This window comes from Zea mays, chromosome 8, assembly GCF_902167145.1.
Source record: "Zea mays cultivar B73 chromosome 8, Zm-B73-REFERENCE-NAM-5.0, whole genome shotgun sequence".
In the NCBI taxonomy this organism is placed as follows: domain Eukaryota; kingdom Viridiplantae; phylum Streptophyta; class Magnoliopsida; order Poales; family Poaceae; genus Zea; species Zea mays.
The window spans coordinates 81,236,906-81,252,840 of NC_050103.1; positions in this window are offsets into that span (position 1 = coordinate 81,236,906).

Sequence of the window (15,935 nt, forward strand, 5' to 3'; positions counted from 1 at the left end):
AATCTAAAGCCTATGCTTTGATACCAACTGTAACACCCCGGGGTCCACAAACACCCTGGAATGGTACTGAACTACACATCTGACATCCATATATAAAATTTTGGTAGCATCTCCTTCGAAAGATTGCATAAACGAGGGGCAACAGTGTATAAACATATATCATGAAAAAACATACTAAGCATTATTAATCTGCTAGCAAAGGAAAGTTAAACATAATGACATAAACTGAATTAACCAGTGCACACGACTAGAAAAAATATCATTTGACATCGAGTTTCTAATTAAATCATGGCTGCAACTGGGCAGCGTTATTATAATAGTGAAGGTGGACGTGCTGCTACTTCCCTCATTCCCAACATGAATCAAGTACCTGCATTGAGTAATGCAAGAGTGAGATGATACATCTCAGCAAGCAAATTGTTTTGACGAGATATTTAAACCACAAATTGAATTAAACAACATTTTAAAGGAAACACAATTGAGATCAGAAATACTTGTTGATATAGAACTCAATAGTCCCAATATAACCAATACCATCTCATTTCCTCGAACAACAACAATAGGTTGTATAACCCTTCCCTGCGTCAACAATACCTGCAGATGTCACTTCAATGTATGCATAGGAATGCAATGTGAAGGTCATCTGCCATCATACCTCTGAGAGAATAAAACCACATCATCTGCTAATATCACTTCAATGAATGCATATAAATGCAATGCATATGTCCTCTGCCTTCATACCTCTAAGGGTATGAAGCCGCATCGTACCCCTCCTCGGGCAACGTACGATGCTAAGTTGTACCGGTACGGTCGGACCATAGGTCACGACCAAACTTCAGATGCAAATGAATCATGTAATGCATATGGCATGCTGCATTTATTAATATACTTCACTTCCTTCAGATACAAAACAAACCTCAAATAATACTTCATCTGCCTTCAGATACAATACAAACCTCAAATAATACTTTATCTGCCTTCAGGGGTGTAAATTAATCTCATGGGTCATACTCGAACCATAATCATCATCAATATATGATTGAGCATTAGTATAATACAAGCAAGTAAAGCATCACCATAGAGTTCAATTATGAAAGAATTCCATAATTCTGAATATTAGAGTGTAGGCGATAAAAAAACAACAAGTCAAAACGGTAGAAACCACTGCTACATTCACTTGCCTTCATCGAAGAAGAAAGATGTACTAGGCATGATCCGGAGTGTAGCCACCTGCTAGCAGGCATAAAACTTAGTACAAATATTTCACAACATTTGCCAACAATCAACAAATCGCTCCTACACTTGAAACCAAGACCCGGTGGAAAGACTCCCACCCTGAACCACATGCCAAACAGCAGCAGCGCTGTTTGTTAATTTTGTATCTTTAAAATTATAACTGTGGTGATATTAAACAAATACTCTAGGAGTGTCTAGAAAAATACTCTACAACTTCGGTATTCAATGGATAATTAAATTCTGCCATCTATAAGTTCTAAAACATCTGATAAGATAAATGTCTGAATCTGTTTCAGACAGCAGCATAGTTAACTTCAAAATTCATTATATATCAAACTACTCAACCAAAAATTATGAAATTCTGCTGGCAGTAAGAACTTTTATCCCTCTACAAATGTCTCCATAGTTGGAACAGCCAATTCGGCTATTTACTATATGAAACCCACCAATGAACAGACCCGCTCATTTTTATCACGCAAACAGGAACAGCCACAGTAAAACAAACATAACTGGAGTTTCATAATTCATATGAATGCAATCTTTAACAATCTGGAAAGCTTATAAAATTTTCTACAACTTATGTTAGAATCCTAAAGTTTAATTCTGTTGATAAAATTGCCTAAATCTTAAGAGAACAGATTCTGCACAGAATTATGAGACTGAAAAACTGCTATAATCAAACTGCAATAACATTCTGATCTGATGTCCGATTGAGGTGTTCTTCGTGGCCACGGAAAGATCTACAAATTATCTACGACTCATAGATAGACTTTTTATTTTTTTGAGGCCACTAAGACTATGGAAAACTGGTATGAACAGAAACTACTGAATCTGTCATCCTGCAGAAACTAATTTCGAGATCAAAATCTAATCTCTCATCTAATCCAACCAAAAAAACTAATTGCAGGGCCTAAAACTCATCCAAAACAAGGGAAAGCATTCATCAAGTGGAGAAAAGAGAGAAAGGAAAGGAAATCCAACCAATTCTTGGAGAGGAACGACGATGATGCACGATTGTATGCCCTCATCTCCCCTCTCTTCTCTTCTTTTTTCATCCTCTCTTCTCTTGGGGCAAGGCACAAAAGGGTGACGACTGCTAGGGGTGGAGGACGTGGATTCTAGGGTTAGGGAGGTATAAATAGAAGAAAACTTCCACAATCCTAATATCCAATGGCTCAGATCAACCGGCACTCGAAAAGACTCATCCGGACTCCAAACAAGGCAAACCAGTGATTGATCGGAATCATCTTGATGAGATCTATACATCTACGGCCTCTGATCATCCATAGGACACACCATATTTGGATTATAAAAATTTGTTTTATTTTTTAGGGTGTTACATAGAACACCCATCGACGCCTCCAAGCTCGACAACGAGGAAATGGCGCTCGCCATCAAAAGCTTTCGCCAAATCCTCAAGCAAAGGAGGGGGAAAGATTACAAGCCCCGCTCCAAGAAGGTTTGCTACAAATGTGGTAAGCCCGGTCACTTTATAGCTAAATGTCCTATTTCTAGTGACAGTGACAGGGGTGACGACAAGAAGGGGAGAAGAAAGGAGAAGAAGAGGTACTACAAGAAGAAGGGCGGCGATGCCCATGTTTGTCGTGAGTGGGACTCCGACGAAAGCTCTAGCGACTCCTCCGACGACGAGGACGCCGCCAACATCGCCTTCACCAAGGGCCTTCTCTTCCCAAACGTCGGCCACAAGTGCCTCATGGCAAAGGACGGCAAAAAGAAGAAGGTTAAATCTAAATCCTCCACTAGATATGAGTCTTCTAGTGATGAAAATGCTAGTGATGAGGAAGATAACTTACGCATTCTTTTTGCCAACCTAAACATGCAACAAAAAGAAAAGTTAAATGAATTAATTAGTGCCATCCATGAGAAGGATGATCTCTTGGACACCCAAGAGGACTTCCTAATCAAAGAAAACAAAAAGCATGTTAAGGTTAAAAATGCTTATGCTCTAGAAGTTGAAAAATGTGAAAAATTATCTAGTGAGCTAAGCACTTGCCATGAGACTATAGACAACCTTAGAAATGAGAATTCTAATTTGTTAGCTAAGGTTGATTCTATTGCTTGTAATGTTTCAATTCCCAATCTTAGGAATAATAATGATGATTTGCTTGCTAAGATTGAAGAATTAAACTTATCTCTTGTTAGCCTTAGGAATGAAAATGAAAAATTAATTGCTAAGGCTAAAGATTTTGATGTTTGCAATGCTACTATTTTCGACCTTAGAACTAAGAATGATATATTGCATGCTAAGGTTGTAGAATTAAAATCTTGCAAACCCTCTACATCTACCGTTGAGCACACTTCTATTTGTACTAGATGTAGAGATGTTGATGTTAATGCTATACATGATCACATGGCTTTAATTAAATAACAAAATGATCATATAGCAAAATTAGATGCTAAAATTGCCGAGCATGAAATTGAAAATGAAAAATTTAAATTTGCTCGTAGTATGCTTTATAGTGGGAGACGCCCTGGCATTAAGGATGGCATTGGCTTCCAACAGGGAGGCAATGTCAAACTTAATGCCCCTCCTAAGAAATTGTCCAACTTTGTTAAGGGCAAGGCTCCCATGCCTCAGGATAACGAGGGTTACATTTTATACCCTGCCGGTTATCTCGAGGAAAAAATTAGGAAAATTCATTCTAGGAAGTCTCACTCTGGCCCTAATCATTCTTTTATATATAAGGGTGAGACATCTAGTTCTAGGCAACAAACTCATGCTAAGTTGCCTAAGAAGAAAACTCCAAGTGCATCAAATGACCATGATATCTCATTTAAAACTTTTGATGCATCTTATGTTTTAACTAACAAATCCGGCAAAGTAGTTGTCAAATATGTTGGGGGCAAGAACAAGGGGTCAAAGACTTGTGTTTGGGTACCCAAAGTTCTTGTTTCTAATGCCAAAGGACCCAAAACCATTTGGGTACCTAAAGTCAAGAACTAAACATGTTTTCTAGGTTTATGCATCCGGGGGCTCAAGTTGGATTATCGACAGCGGGTGCACAAACCACATGACAGGGGAGAAGAAGATGTTCTCCTCCTATGAGAAAAACCAAGATCCCCAACGAGCTATCACATTCGGGGATGGAAATTAAGGTTTGGTCAAAGGATTGGGTAAAATTGCTATATCACCTGACCATTCTATTTCCAATGTTTTTCTTGTAGATTCATTAGATTACAATTTGCTTTCCGTTTCTCAATTATGTCAAATAGGCTACAACTGTCTTTTTACTGATATAGGTGTTACTGTCTTCAGAAGAAGTGATGATTCAATAGCATTTAAGGGAGTGTTAGAGGGTCAGCTATATTTAGTGAATTTTGATAGAGCTGAACTCAACACTTGCTTAATTGCTAAGACTAACATGGGTTGGCTCTGGCACCGCCGACTAGCCCATGTTGGGATGAAGAATCTTCACAAGCTTCTAAAGGGAGAGCACATTTTAGGATTAACAAATGTTCATTTTGAGAAAGACAGGATTTGTAGCGCATGCCAAGCAGGGAAGCAAGTTGGTGCCCACCATCCACACAAGAACATCATGACAACCGACATGCCACTGGAGCTCCTACACATGGATCTATTCGGCCCGATAGCTTACATAAGCATCGGCGGGAGTAAGTACTGTCTAGTTATTGTGGATGATTATTCTCGCTTCACTTGGGTGTTCTTTTTGCAGGAAAAATCTCATACCCAAGAAACCTTAAAGGGATTCTTGAGACGGGCTCAAAATGAGTTCGGCTTGAGGATCAAGAAAATTAGAAGCGACAATGGGACGGAGTTCAAGAACTCACAAATCGAAGGCTTCCTTGAGGAGGAGGGCATCAAGCATGAGTTCTCTTCTCCCTACACCCCACAATAAAATGGTGTAGTAGAGAGGAAGAATAGAACTCTATTGGACATGGCAAGAACCATGCTTGATGAGTACAAGACTTCGGATCGGTTTTGGGCCGAGGCGGTCAACACCGCCTGCTACGCCATCAATCGGTTATATCTACACTGAATCCTCAAGAAGACATCCTATGAACTCCTAACCGGTAAAAAGCCCAATATTTCATATTTTAGAGTCTTTGGTAGCAAATGCTTTATACTTGTTAAAAAGGGTAGAAAATCTAAATTTGCTCCTAAGACTGTAGAAGGCTTTTTACTAGGATATGATTCAAACACAAGGGCATATAGAGTCTTTAACAAGTCCTCTGGACAAGTTGAAGTTTCATGTGACGTTGTGTTTGATGAGACTAACGGCTCTCAGGTAGAGCAAGTTGATCTTGATGAGATAGGTATTGAAGAGGCTCCGTGCATCGCGCTAAGGAACATGTCCATTGGGGATGTGTGTCCTAAGGAATCCGAAGAACCTCCAAATGCACAAGATCAACCATCCTCCTCCACACAAGCATCTCCACCGACTCAAAATAAGGATGAGGCTCAAGTTGATGAAGGAGAAGATCAAGCAAATGAGCCACCTCAAGATGACGGCAATGATCAAGGGGGAGATGCAAATGATCAAGACAAGGAGGATGAAGAACAAAGGCCGCCACACCCAAGAGTCCACCAAGCAATCCAACGACATGACCCCGTCGACACCATCCTCGGCGACATTCATAAGGGGGTAACCACTAGATCTCGTGTTGCATATTTTTGTGAGCATTACTCTTTTGTTTCCTCTATTGAGCCACACAGGGTAGAGGAAGCCCTTCAAGATTCGGATTGAGTGGTGGCGATGCAAGAGGAGCTCAACAACTTCACTAGGAATGAGGTATGGCATTTGGTTCCACGTCCTAACCAAAATGTTGTAGGAACCAAATGGGTGTTCCGCAACAAGCAAGATGAGCATGGTGTGGTGACAAGGAACAAAGCTCGACTTGTGGCCAAGGGATACTCCCAAGTCGAAGGTTTGGATTTTGGTGAAACCTATGCACCCGTAGCTAGGCTTGAGTCAATTCATATATTATTGGCCTATGCTACTTACCATGTCTTCAAGCTTTACCAAATGGACGTGAAGAGTGCCTTCCTCAATGGACCAATCAAGGAAGAGGTCTATGTTGAGCAACCTCCCGGCTTTGAAGATAGTGAGTACCCTAACCATGTCTATAAACTCTCTAAGGCGCTTTATGGGCTCAAGCAAGCCCCAAGAGCATGGTATGAATGCCTTAGAGATTTCCTTATCACTAATGGATTCAAAGTCGGAAAGGCCGATCCTACACTCTTCACTAAAACTCTTGAAAATGACTTGTTTGTATGCCAAATTTATGTTGATGATGTTATCTTTGGGTCTACTAACGAGTCTACATGTGAAGAATTTAGTAGGATCATGACACAAAAGTTCGAGATGTCTATGATGGGGGAGTTGAAATACTTCTTAGGATTCCAAGTGAAGCAACTCCAAGAAGGCACCTTCCTAAGCCAAACAAAGTACATTCAAGATATTCTAAACAAGTTTGGAATGAAGGATGCCAAACCCATCAAGACACCCATGGGAACCAATGGGCATCTCGACCTCGACGAAGGAGGAAAATCCGTCGATCAAAAGGTATACCGGTCGATGATAGGTTCTTTGCTATATTTATGTGCATCTCGACCGGATATTATGCTTTCCGTATGCATGTGTGCAAGATTCCAAGCCGACCCTAAGGAAGCTCACCTTACGGTCGTAAAACGAATCTTGAGATATTTGGTTTATACTCCTAAGTTTGGGCTTTGGTATCCTAGGGGATCCACTTTTGATTTGATTGGTTATTCGGATGCCGATTGGGCGGGGTGTAAAATCAATAGAAAGAGCACATCGGGGACTTGCCAGTTCTTGGGAAGATCCTTGGTGTCTTGGGCTTCAAAGAAGCAAAATTCTGTTGCTCTTTCTACCGCCGAAGCCGAGTACATTGCCGCAGGACATTGTTGCACGCAACTACTTTGGATGAGGCAAACCCTTAGGGACTACGGTTACAAACTAACCAAAGTTCCTCTTCTATGTGATAATGAGAGTGCAATCAAAATGGCGGATAATCCCGTTGAGCATAGCCGCACTAAACACATAGCCATTCGGTATCACTTTTTAAGGGATCACCAACAGAAGGGAGATATCGAAATTTGTTACATTAACACTAAAGATCAATTAGCCGATATCTTTACCAAGCCTCTTGACGAACAAACTTTTAACAAACTTAGGCATGAGCTAAATATTCTTGATTCTAGAAACTTATTTTGATGATTTGCACACATAGCTCATTTATATACCTTTGATCATGTCTCTTTCATATGCTATGACTAATGTGTTTTCAAGTCTATTTCAAACCAAGTCATAGGTGTATTGAAAGGGAATTGGAGTCTTCGGCAAAGACAAAGGCTTCCACTCCGTAAATCATCCTTCGCCATCACTCCGAGCAACACTCTGTCTTTAGTATAATCTTCACTCATTTATTTATGACCAAAGGGGGAGAGAGTAATTAAAGGGCTCTAATGACTCCGTTTTTGGCGATTCATGCCAAAGGGGGAGAAAATAATAGCCCAAAGCAAAAGGACCGCACCACCACCTAATTTAAAAAGAGTTTTTCAATTGGTATGATTCTCAATTGATAAATTTAAAATCGGTATCTTATTGTGTTCAAAAGGGGAGAAAAGTAGTATTTCAAAATTGATATATCAAAACCCTCTTGAACACTAAGAGGAGAATTTCATTTAGGGGGAGTTTTGTTTAGTCAAAGGAAAAGCATTTGAAACAGGGGGAGAAAATGCTTCACAAAAATCTTATTCATTTACCTTTGACTTTTTGCAAAAGGACTTTGAAAAGAATTTACAAAAGAATTTGCAAAAACAAAACATGTGGTGCAAGCGTGGTCCAAAATGTTAAAAATGAAGAAACAATCCATGCATATCTTATAAGTATTTATATTGGCTCAATTCCAAGCAACCTTTGCACTTACATTATGCAAACTAGTTCAATTATATATTTCTATACTTGCTTTGGTTTGTGTTGGCATCAATCACCAAAAAGGGGGAGATTGAAAGGGAATTAGGCTTACACCTATTTCCTAAATGATTTTGGTGGTTGAATTGCCCAACACAAATAATTGGACTAACTAGTTTGCTCTAGTGTACAAGTTATACAGGTACCAAAGGTTCACACTTAGCCAATAAAAAGACCAAGTATGGGGTTCAACAAAGAGAGCAAGGGATAACCGAAGGCACCTCTGGTCTGGCGCACCGGACTGTCCGGTGTGCCACCGGACAGTGTCCGATGAACCACCGGACAGTGTCTGGTGCACCAGAGGATTCCAAGTCAAACTCATCACCTTCGGGAAAATCCAGAGGCGCTCCACTATAATTCACTGGACTGTCCGGTGTACACCGGACAGTGTCCGGTGCCCCAAGGAAGAGCGGCTCTGGAACTCGCCAGCTTCGGGAAATTGCTCCGCTATAATTCACCGGACTGTCCGGTGAACCAACAGAGCAACGGCTAGTTCGCGCCAACGGTCACCTGCAGAAGCATTAAATGCGCGCCAGAGCGCGCAGGAGTCAGGCACGCGTGATGTGGCGCACCGGACACTCTACAGTGCATGTCTGGTGTGCCACCGGACATCTAGGCGGGCCCAGAAGTCAGAGCTCTAACGGTCGGAACCCAACGGCCTGGTGACGTGGCTGGTGCACCGGACACTGTCCGGTGTTCACCGGACTGTCCGGTGCGCCATACGACATTCAGCCACCACCAAACAGCTAGTTTGGTGGTTGGGGCTATAAATACCCCCAACCACCCCACATTCAAGTCATCCAAGTTTTCCCACTTCAACTACTTACAAGAGCTCTAGCATTCAATTCTAGACACACCCAAGTGATCAAATCCTCTCCAAACTCCACACAACGCCCTAGTGATTAGTGAGAGAGATTTGCTTGTGTTCCTTCGAGCTCTTGCGCTTGGATTGCTTTCTTCTTTCTTTGATTCTTCATTGCGATCAAACTCACTTGTAATTGAGGCAAGAGACACCAATCTTGTGGTGGTCCTTGTGGGAACTTTGTGTTCCAAGCATTTGAGAAGAGAAAGCTCACTCGGTCCGAGGGACCGTTTGAGAGAGGGAAAGGGTTGAAAGAGACCCGGTCTTTGTGACCACCTCAACGGGGAGTAGGTTCGCTAGAACCGAACCTCGGTAAAACAAATCCACGTGTCACACTCCTTATTCGCTTGCGATTTGTTTTGCACCCTCTCTCGCGGACTCGATTATATTTATAACGCTAACCCGACTTGTAGTTGTGATTGTTTTTAAGAATTTCAGTTTCGCCCTATTCACCCCCCCCCCCCTCTAGGCGACTTTCAGTATCAACGAAGGGAATCGAAGCTAACACAAGTAAGATCGAAGCTATCCTTCGATGGAGCCACCAAATTTAAAGAAGGGGGCTCAACGATTAGCAGGAAGGCTGGCATCGTTAAATAGATTTATATCAAGATCAGCAGAAAGGAATCTGCCATTCTTTGAAATACTAAAGTCAGCCGAAGTTTTTCAATGGGGTCCGGCTCAACAAAAGGCTTTCGAAGAGTTAAAGAAATACTTGATGGACTTGACAACTCTAACCCCACCTTCGTTAGGGACTCCGTTACTCCTGTATGTGGCAGCCTCTCATTCTGTAGTCAGTGCGGCACTTGTACAGGAGAAGCAAGATGGCCAAGTAAAAAGACAAGCACCAATATACTTCGTCTCCGAAGTACTAAGTTTATCATAGAAAAATCACACAGAATTGGAGAAGGTGCTGTATGCTGTGCTAATGGCCTCCAGAAAGCTTCGGCATTACTTTCAAGCCTATCATATAATTGTACCTTCATCACAACCTCTGAAGGACATAATGAGAAACAAAGAAGCTACAGGAATAATTGGAAAATGGGCTGAGGAACTCAATGAATTCACTATTGATTATGTACATAGATCCTCAATTCAGTCTCAGGTGTTAGTAGATTTCATTGCTGATTGCACGCTAGGGGCTCAGGGAGAAGAAGCAATAAAAGATGCCGAAGCCTGGACAGTATTCTGTGACGGTTCTTGGGGAACCTTCGGCGCAGGAGTAACTGTTGTTCTAGTAGCGCCCTCTAAAGTCAGCACATGCTACGCAGCAAGGCTAGACTTTAGTTGCACAAATAACATTGCTGAATACTGTTGGGGGCCTTCGGCTTCCGAAGGTCCTCAAAAACATGATTTGACAATGTTTTCCAAGTGAAATATGTGAACAGGTATCTTCGGAATCGGGTTATGAGTATACAAAAGTATGGTCAGGACGAAGCTTGAGTAAGACGGAAGGCGATTATGACGAGGGATAAGATGATCACGAAGCTATGTGCAGAAAAGCTTCGGCATGGCAGCAGAAAAGGGGAACCGACTTAAAGATGAAAAGGCTATTCAGACCTCGATGGGTTACTATAGAGTCATTAGCAAATAGATGAACAGTGCTCCCGTACTGTTCACGCTGACTTGGCATTCGCTTTTTGCATCACGCCTTGTACCTTTACTTTCCGTCAAACCGAAGGTACATTTATAACTTGTTATTTTGGATATGATAACGAAAATAAAAATAAATTGGTAATGATACCTTTACTTTCCGTCAAACCGACCAGGCTTGCTTCGGCCGAGGGGTCTTTTATATCTTCGGAGGATAAGGCAGCTTCGGATTGCGCCAAAAATTTCACATGCTCACAGCCTTTCCTCTCCAAAATGGTAGCAATCCCCCTGGCACCCGAAAAGGCACATATGTCTCCGCGGCTATTCAAAATTTCTTCAAAGGCCTCAGCTTCGTGGCTGATCCATTTGATTGGGCCTTCGGGGTCACCCCTTATGTTCTCTTCATTTGAAAAAGCGCCAACGCTGGCGAAGCTAGTTTTTACTTTCTTAGCACATTCTATTGATTTTTCATAGCATCTTTTCCTAGATGCACGAAGCTCTTCAATGCTTTTTTCCAAATGGTTTGCCCATTGTTCACTGATTTCCCGTTTTGTTTCTTCAAGTGTGCGTTCCTCTTTAGCTCTGGCTAGTTGTTTTCGGAGATCTTCAATTTCATGCCTCTAAGCCTCAGCTTGAACTTTAAAAGTAGCTTCGTCTTCTTTTATTCTATTTGTCAATGAATGCAGTATTTTATCTTTTTCGAGACCTTCGTTCCTTAGTTCAATTACTTCGGAACGAAGGTTGCTCAGGGCCATAACACATCCTTCATCCTCGGCATCTTTTTGGGCCCTGAGGGCATTACTAAGTATAAGGCCCTGCAAAGAAAAATGTGTGTGCGTCAATAAACTTAAGCAAACGAAAAATTTTGGTTTCAAGAAAAAATACAAAAACCTCATTTTTGCACCTTTAAGCTATTATACGCCAAGCTGTCGGCTAGATCGTTTTTCGACAGCACAGAGAGCCCGTCTTCTAGTATTGGGAATCCGAAGCTCTTGCTCATCTCCCGACAGACAGAAATCTCCTTGCTGTCAGGGAGACAATACAAAAAGTCTTCTTCTCCACTACCGTTGAAAATCAACGGCCCCTTTGGATATTTCAATTTTTGGGCGTAAAACTGGGCCTCTTGCTTTTCTTTTTCAGACAATTTTTTCCCCGAAGCATGACGTAAAATATAATCGAAGGCTTCGGAAGAAGCTTCAGGGGCGGCAGTACCAGTTTCTTTAGCCGAAATTTGTTCTGTTATTTCTGTTTCTTCGGCCTCCAAGGATTTCACCTTGGTGGGCTCTGAAGGCCCAGCTTCAGTCTCAGATTGATGTTTTGAAACTTCGGCATCAGGTGCTTCAATATGCACTTCAGAAGATTCAACAGTTTTCTTCGGAGTTGTGCTTGAAGACTTTATTGTCTCCAAAACATCCAGCACGTTAACCATCCTTTTTCTTTTGGGGGTCACTACTGGCCCCTTTTGACTTGTTGCTGCCCCAATTTTTGCTGAAGGACTTAGAACTTCCGATGTTTTTGGATCTTCAGCCCTCGGTTCTTCTATTTTCTCTGTTGCCGGCACTTCGGCCGGCCCTTCAATAGTCGGTAGGGGAGTTGGTTCTTTAGCTTCAGTGGCCGAAGAGGTCTCACCGACAAAATCAGGCACTGTGGCCGGTTCAGTATAACGTGGCCGGTGTGTGAGAACCTTTACCCTTTTCCTCTTCGGCGTCGGCTCGCTAGGAGCGGCTGAAGCAACTTCCTTCGCAGAAGATGTATTCTTTCTCTTTTGACCCCGCATTGGATAACGGTAGTCGGGGTAGACAAACCCAATTGCATCAAATACTCGGTTGAGTCTCTTTTTCTTTCGACCTCCGAAGGCCGCTGATAATGCAGTATCTTCGGCCTTTGAGTATACTCCAAGCAATTCATCACTTATGGCCTCAATGCTTTTTAGCCAGTCGTCATCTGGCTCGACGAATTTATCTCCATATTGGAATGTGTATTTTAGCTTAACTAATCCACCTTCGTCAGTTTCTTTAATGGTCTCCTTCGGCATTTCCCACTTTTCTACAAGTGGCCATACTCTGAAGGCAATGTGTTCTTGGACCAAATCCCTTGTCCCAATAAAAGAGCAAACCACGTCGAAGGCTCTCTGGCATTCTTCGGCTGCTTCATTCATTTCCACCTTCGGCCTCCGGAGGCCGAAGCGTTGCCAGATAGGGCGCATAATGATATCTTTAATATCTTCCCGTGTTTTCAAGTCATTCTTCACATAAAACCATTCTGTCATCCAGTCGTCGGGCCACTTCTTTCGAAAGGTTGGCACATGACAGCTTGACCCAGATCGGGCGCCGAAGCTGTAGCAGCCAAAATTGTTGTGATACTGCTCTTTACCCCAGGGTTTCGTCTCGTATAATAGCTCATGTATGTTGCAGAAACTTTTTGCATTTGGTTCTAAACCTTGGCTCCTCATGGCCCACACAAAGATGCCCATCCTTATGATTGCTTCGGGAGTAAGTTGATGAAGGTAGATTTCAAATATCTTCAGTATTTCCATGACAAAACTGCTCAAGGGAAATCGCAGTCCAGCCTTTAAGAAGCTTCGGAATATCACGACTTCATTTTCCTCGGGAGTCGGACAAGTCTTCTCTCCTTCGTCAGCCCTCACAATAGACAAGTCCCGAAAATATCTGCCCCTCATATTGACAAGATGGCTTTCTTTAATACTTGATTACCAAAAACCGCATGGCTTGGTCGCCAAGGTCGATCTTCGGAGTCTTCACCACCACTATCCACATCATAACTGTCACTGTCACCAGTATCTTCAGATAAACCCTCCAAAATCTCCCTAGTAATCTTCTCTGTATTGGTCTTTGATATTAATTGAAGAAAGCCCAGATGCATCTCCTTAGAAAGGCTCAGCTTCGAATCACCAACAACTTTCTTATCTTCAGACATCTTCGCAAACGCTGAGAAAGTGCTCTCGAAACTGAAGCTTAAAAATTTAAAAAGCCAAGCAGGTGTTCTTGCGCACAGGCTAAAAGTTGAGTGAGCAAGAGCAGATGGCAAGAAAGTGTGCCAAATAAACTCGTGGTGAGCTCTTATTTATACACCTAGTGCGTTGAAAACTGGAGGGTCCCGCTTGTCAATGACTGTTGCTATTCTAGCAAAGGGAAGGTGTTTTTTCGAACCTTCGGCTTAAAGCCTTCGTCCATGTCGCAATATGAATTTATTATTCCAGCAAATTAATATTGCGAGGGGCTACTGTTGGGGGCCTTCGGCTTCCGAAGGTCCTCAAAAACATGATTTGACAATGTTTTCCATGTGAAATATGTGAACAGGTATCTTCGGAATCGGGTTATGAGTATACAAAAGTATGGTCAGGATGAAGCTTGAGTAAGACGGAAGGCGATTATGACGAAGGATAAGATGATCACGAAGCTATGTGCAGAAAAGCTTCGACATGGCAGCAGAAAAGGGGAACCGACTTAAAGATGAAAAGGCTATTCAGACCTCGATGGGTTACTATAGAGTCATTATCAAATGTAAAGGGCATGGGTGTAATTTTACATGGGCTGCGTCCCGTGCCTATAAATAGATGAACAGTGCTCCCGTACTGTTCACGCTGACTTGGCATTCGCTTTTTGCATCACGCCTTGTACCTTTACTTTCCGTCAAACCGAAGGTACATTTATAAATTGTTATTTTGGATATGATAACAAAAATAAAAATAAATTGGTAATGATATCTATATTATTCTTCATATTTTGCATATGAATTCCTCCTTATTATCTATGGTGCTTACGAAGGATTTTTCCTTCATGACCTTCGTCCAAAATACATTATATCCGAAGGGACATAATGTCTTGAAGGACGAAGGACCTTTATATTTAACACATTTTATGTTTCCTTGTTCTTAACTCTTAGCATTTGAGAATAAGTCCCCAACAAATACGAAGCCCTTCTGTTAGGGCTTCGGAAGCTAAAGGCAATGGGTATAAGAAGGGCAGTCCTTAAAACTGATTCTCAAGTTATTTCTGGCCATGTAGACAAAAGCAGCAAGGCAAGGGATCCGAAGCTTGAAAAATACCTGGAAACAGTCTGAAGATTAGAGGCCTCCTTCGAAGGATTTTCTGTAAAAAATATTCCAAGAGGGGAAAATGAGCATGCAGATCTGCTAGCTAAGTCAGCGGCACAGGGGCTCACTCTACCTTCGGAAGTATTCTTTGAGACAATAAAGGCACCTTCGGTTGAACTTATGGAGAGAGCAGTGCTTGCAATATCACCTGTACATAGTGAAGATTGGAGGGCTGCAATTATATCTTTCCTCCAAGGTAACTGTCTTTTGGATGACGAAGTTTATAATAAAAGAATGGAAGCAAGAACAAGACCATATGTGTTGGAGGCCTTCATCTTCCGAAGGTCTTCAAAAGTACGATTAACAATGTTTCCCAAGTATAATATATGTACAGGAACCTTCGGACTTGGAATGAAGTTGTACATAATATGAAAAGCATGGTCAGGACGAAGGTTGAATCAGTCTCGAAGCTAAGCACGGGGAAGCTTCGGCTCAGCAGCAGAAAACGGAACCGACTTAAAGAGGAAAAGCCTATCTAGTCCTCAATAGATTGTCCTTAAGCCCATAGTAAACATAAAGGGCATGAATGTAATTTTACACAGGCTGCGCCCTGTGCCTATAAATAGATGAACAGTACCCCCGTACTATTCATGCTGACTTGTATTCACTCGTGCGTCACACTTGGACTTTTGCCTTCTATCAAGCTGAAGGTACAAATGTAATTCAATATTGTTCATGTTTATTCATGATGATATAATAAAGATATATAAATGATGTCATATGATTATTCATGTTATTTCTCATGTTTCATATGCTTCTACTTCTATTAATATACACTATGATTATGAAGGTACATCCTTCATAACCTTCGTCCGAAGATCATTATATCCTAAGGGAAATAATGTCTCGAAGGACGAAGGACTTTGACCACTAATGTTTCGTGTTGCCTTGTTCTTAACTCATAGCATTTGAGAACTAGTCCCCAACATTGGCGCCCACCTCCGGTGAACTCATTCGACCACCTTCGACAAGCTGTGACCTTCGTCATCCCACCGAAGAAAGCTTCGTCAGGACTAGGGGCTGCACTGCAGCCACTAGACGTTAACCAGGACACTCTGCGCGAAGCCAGAACTCAAAAGAGGAAGGCTACAAGTCCAACACCCCAGGAGGAGGAGCTGGACCAGGAGATAAGGGATCTCAAAGCTATCCATCA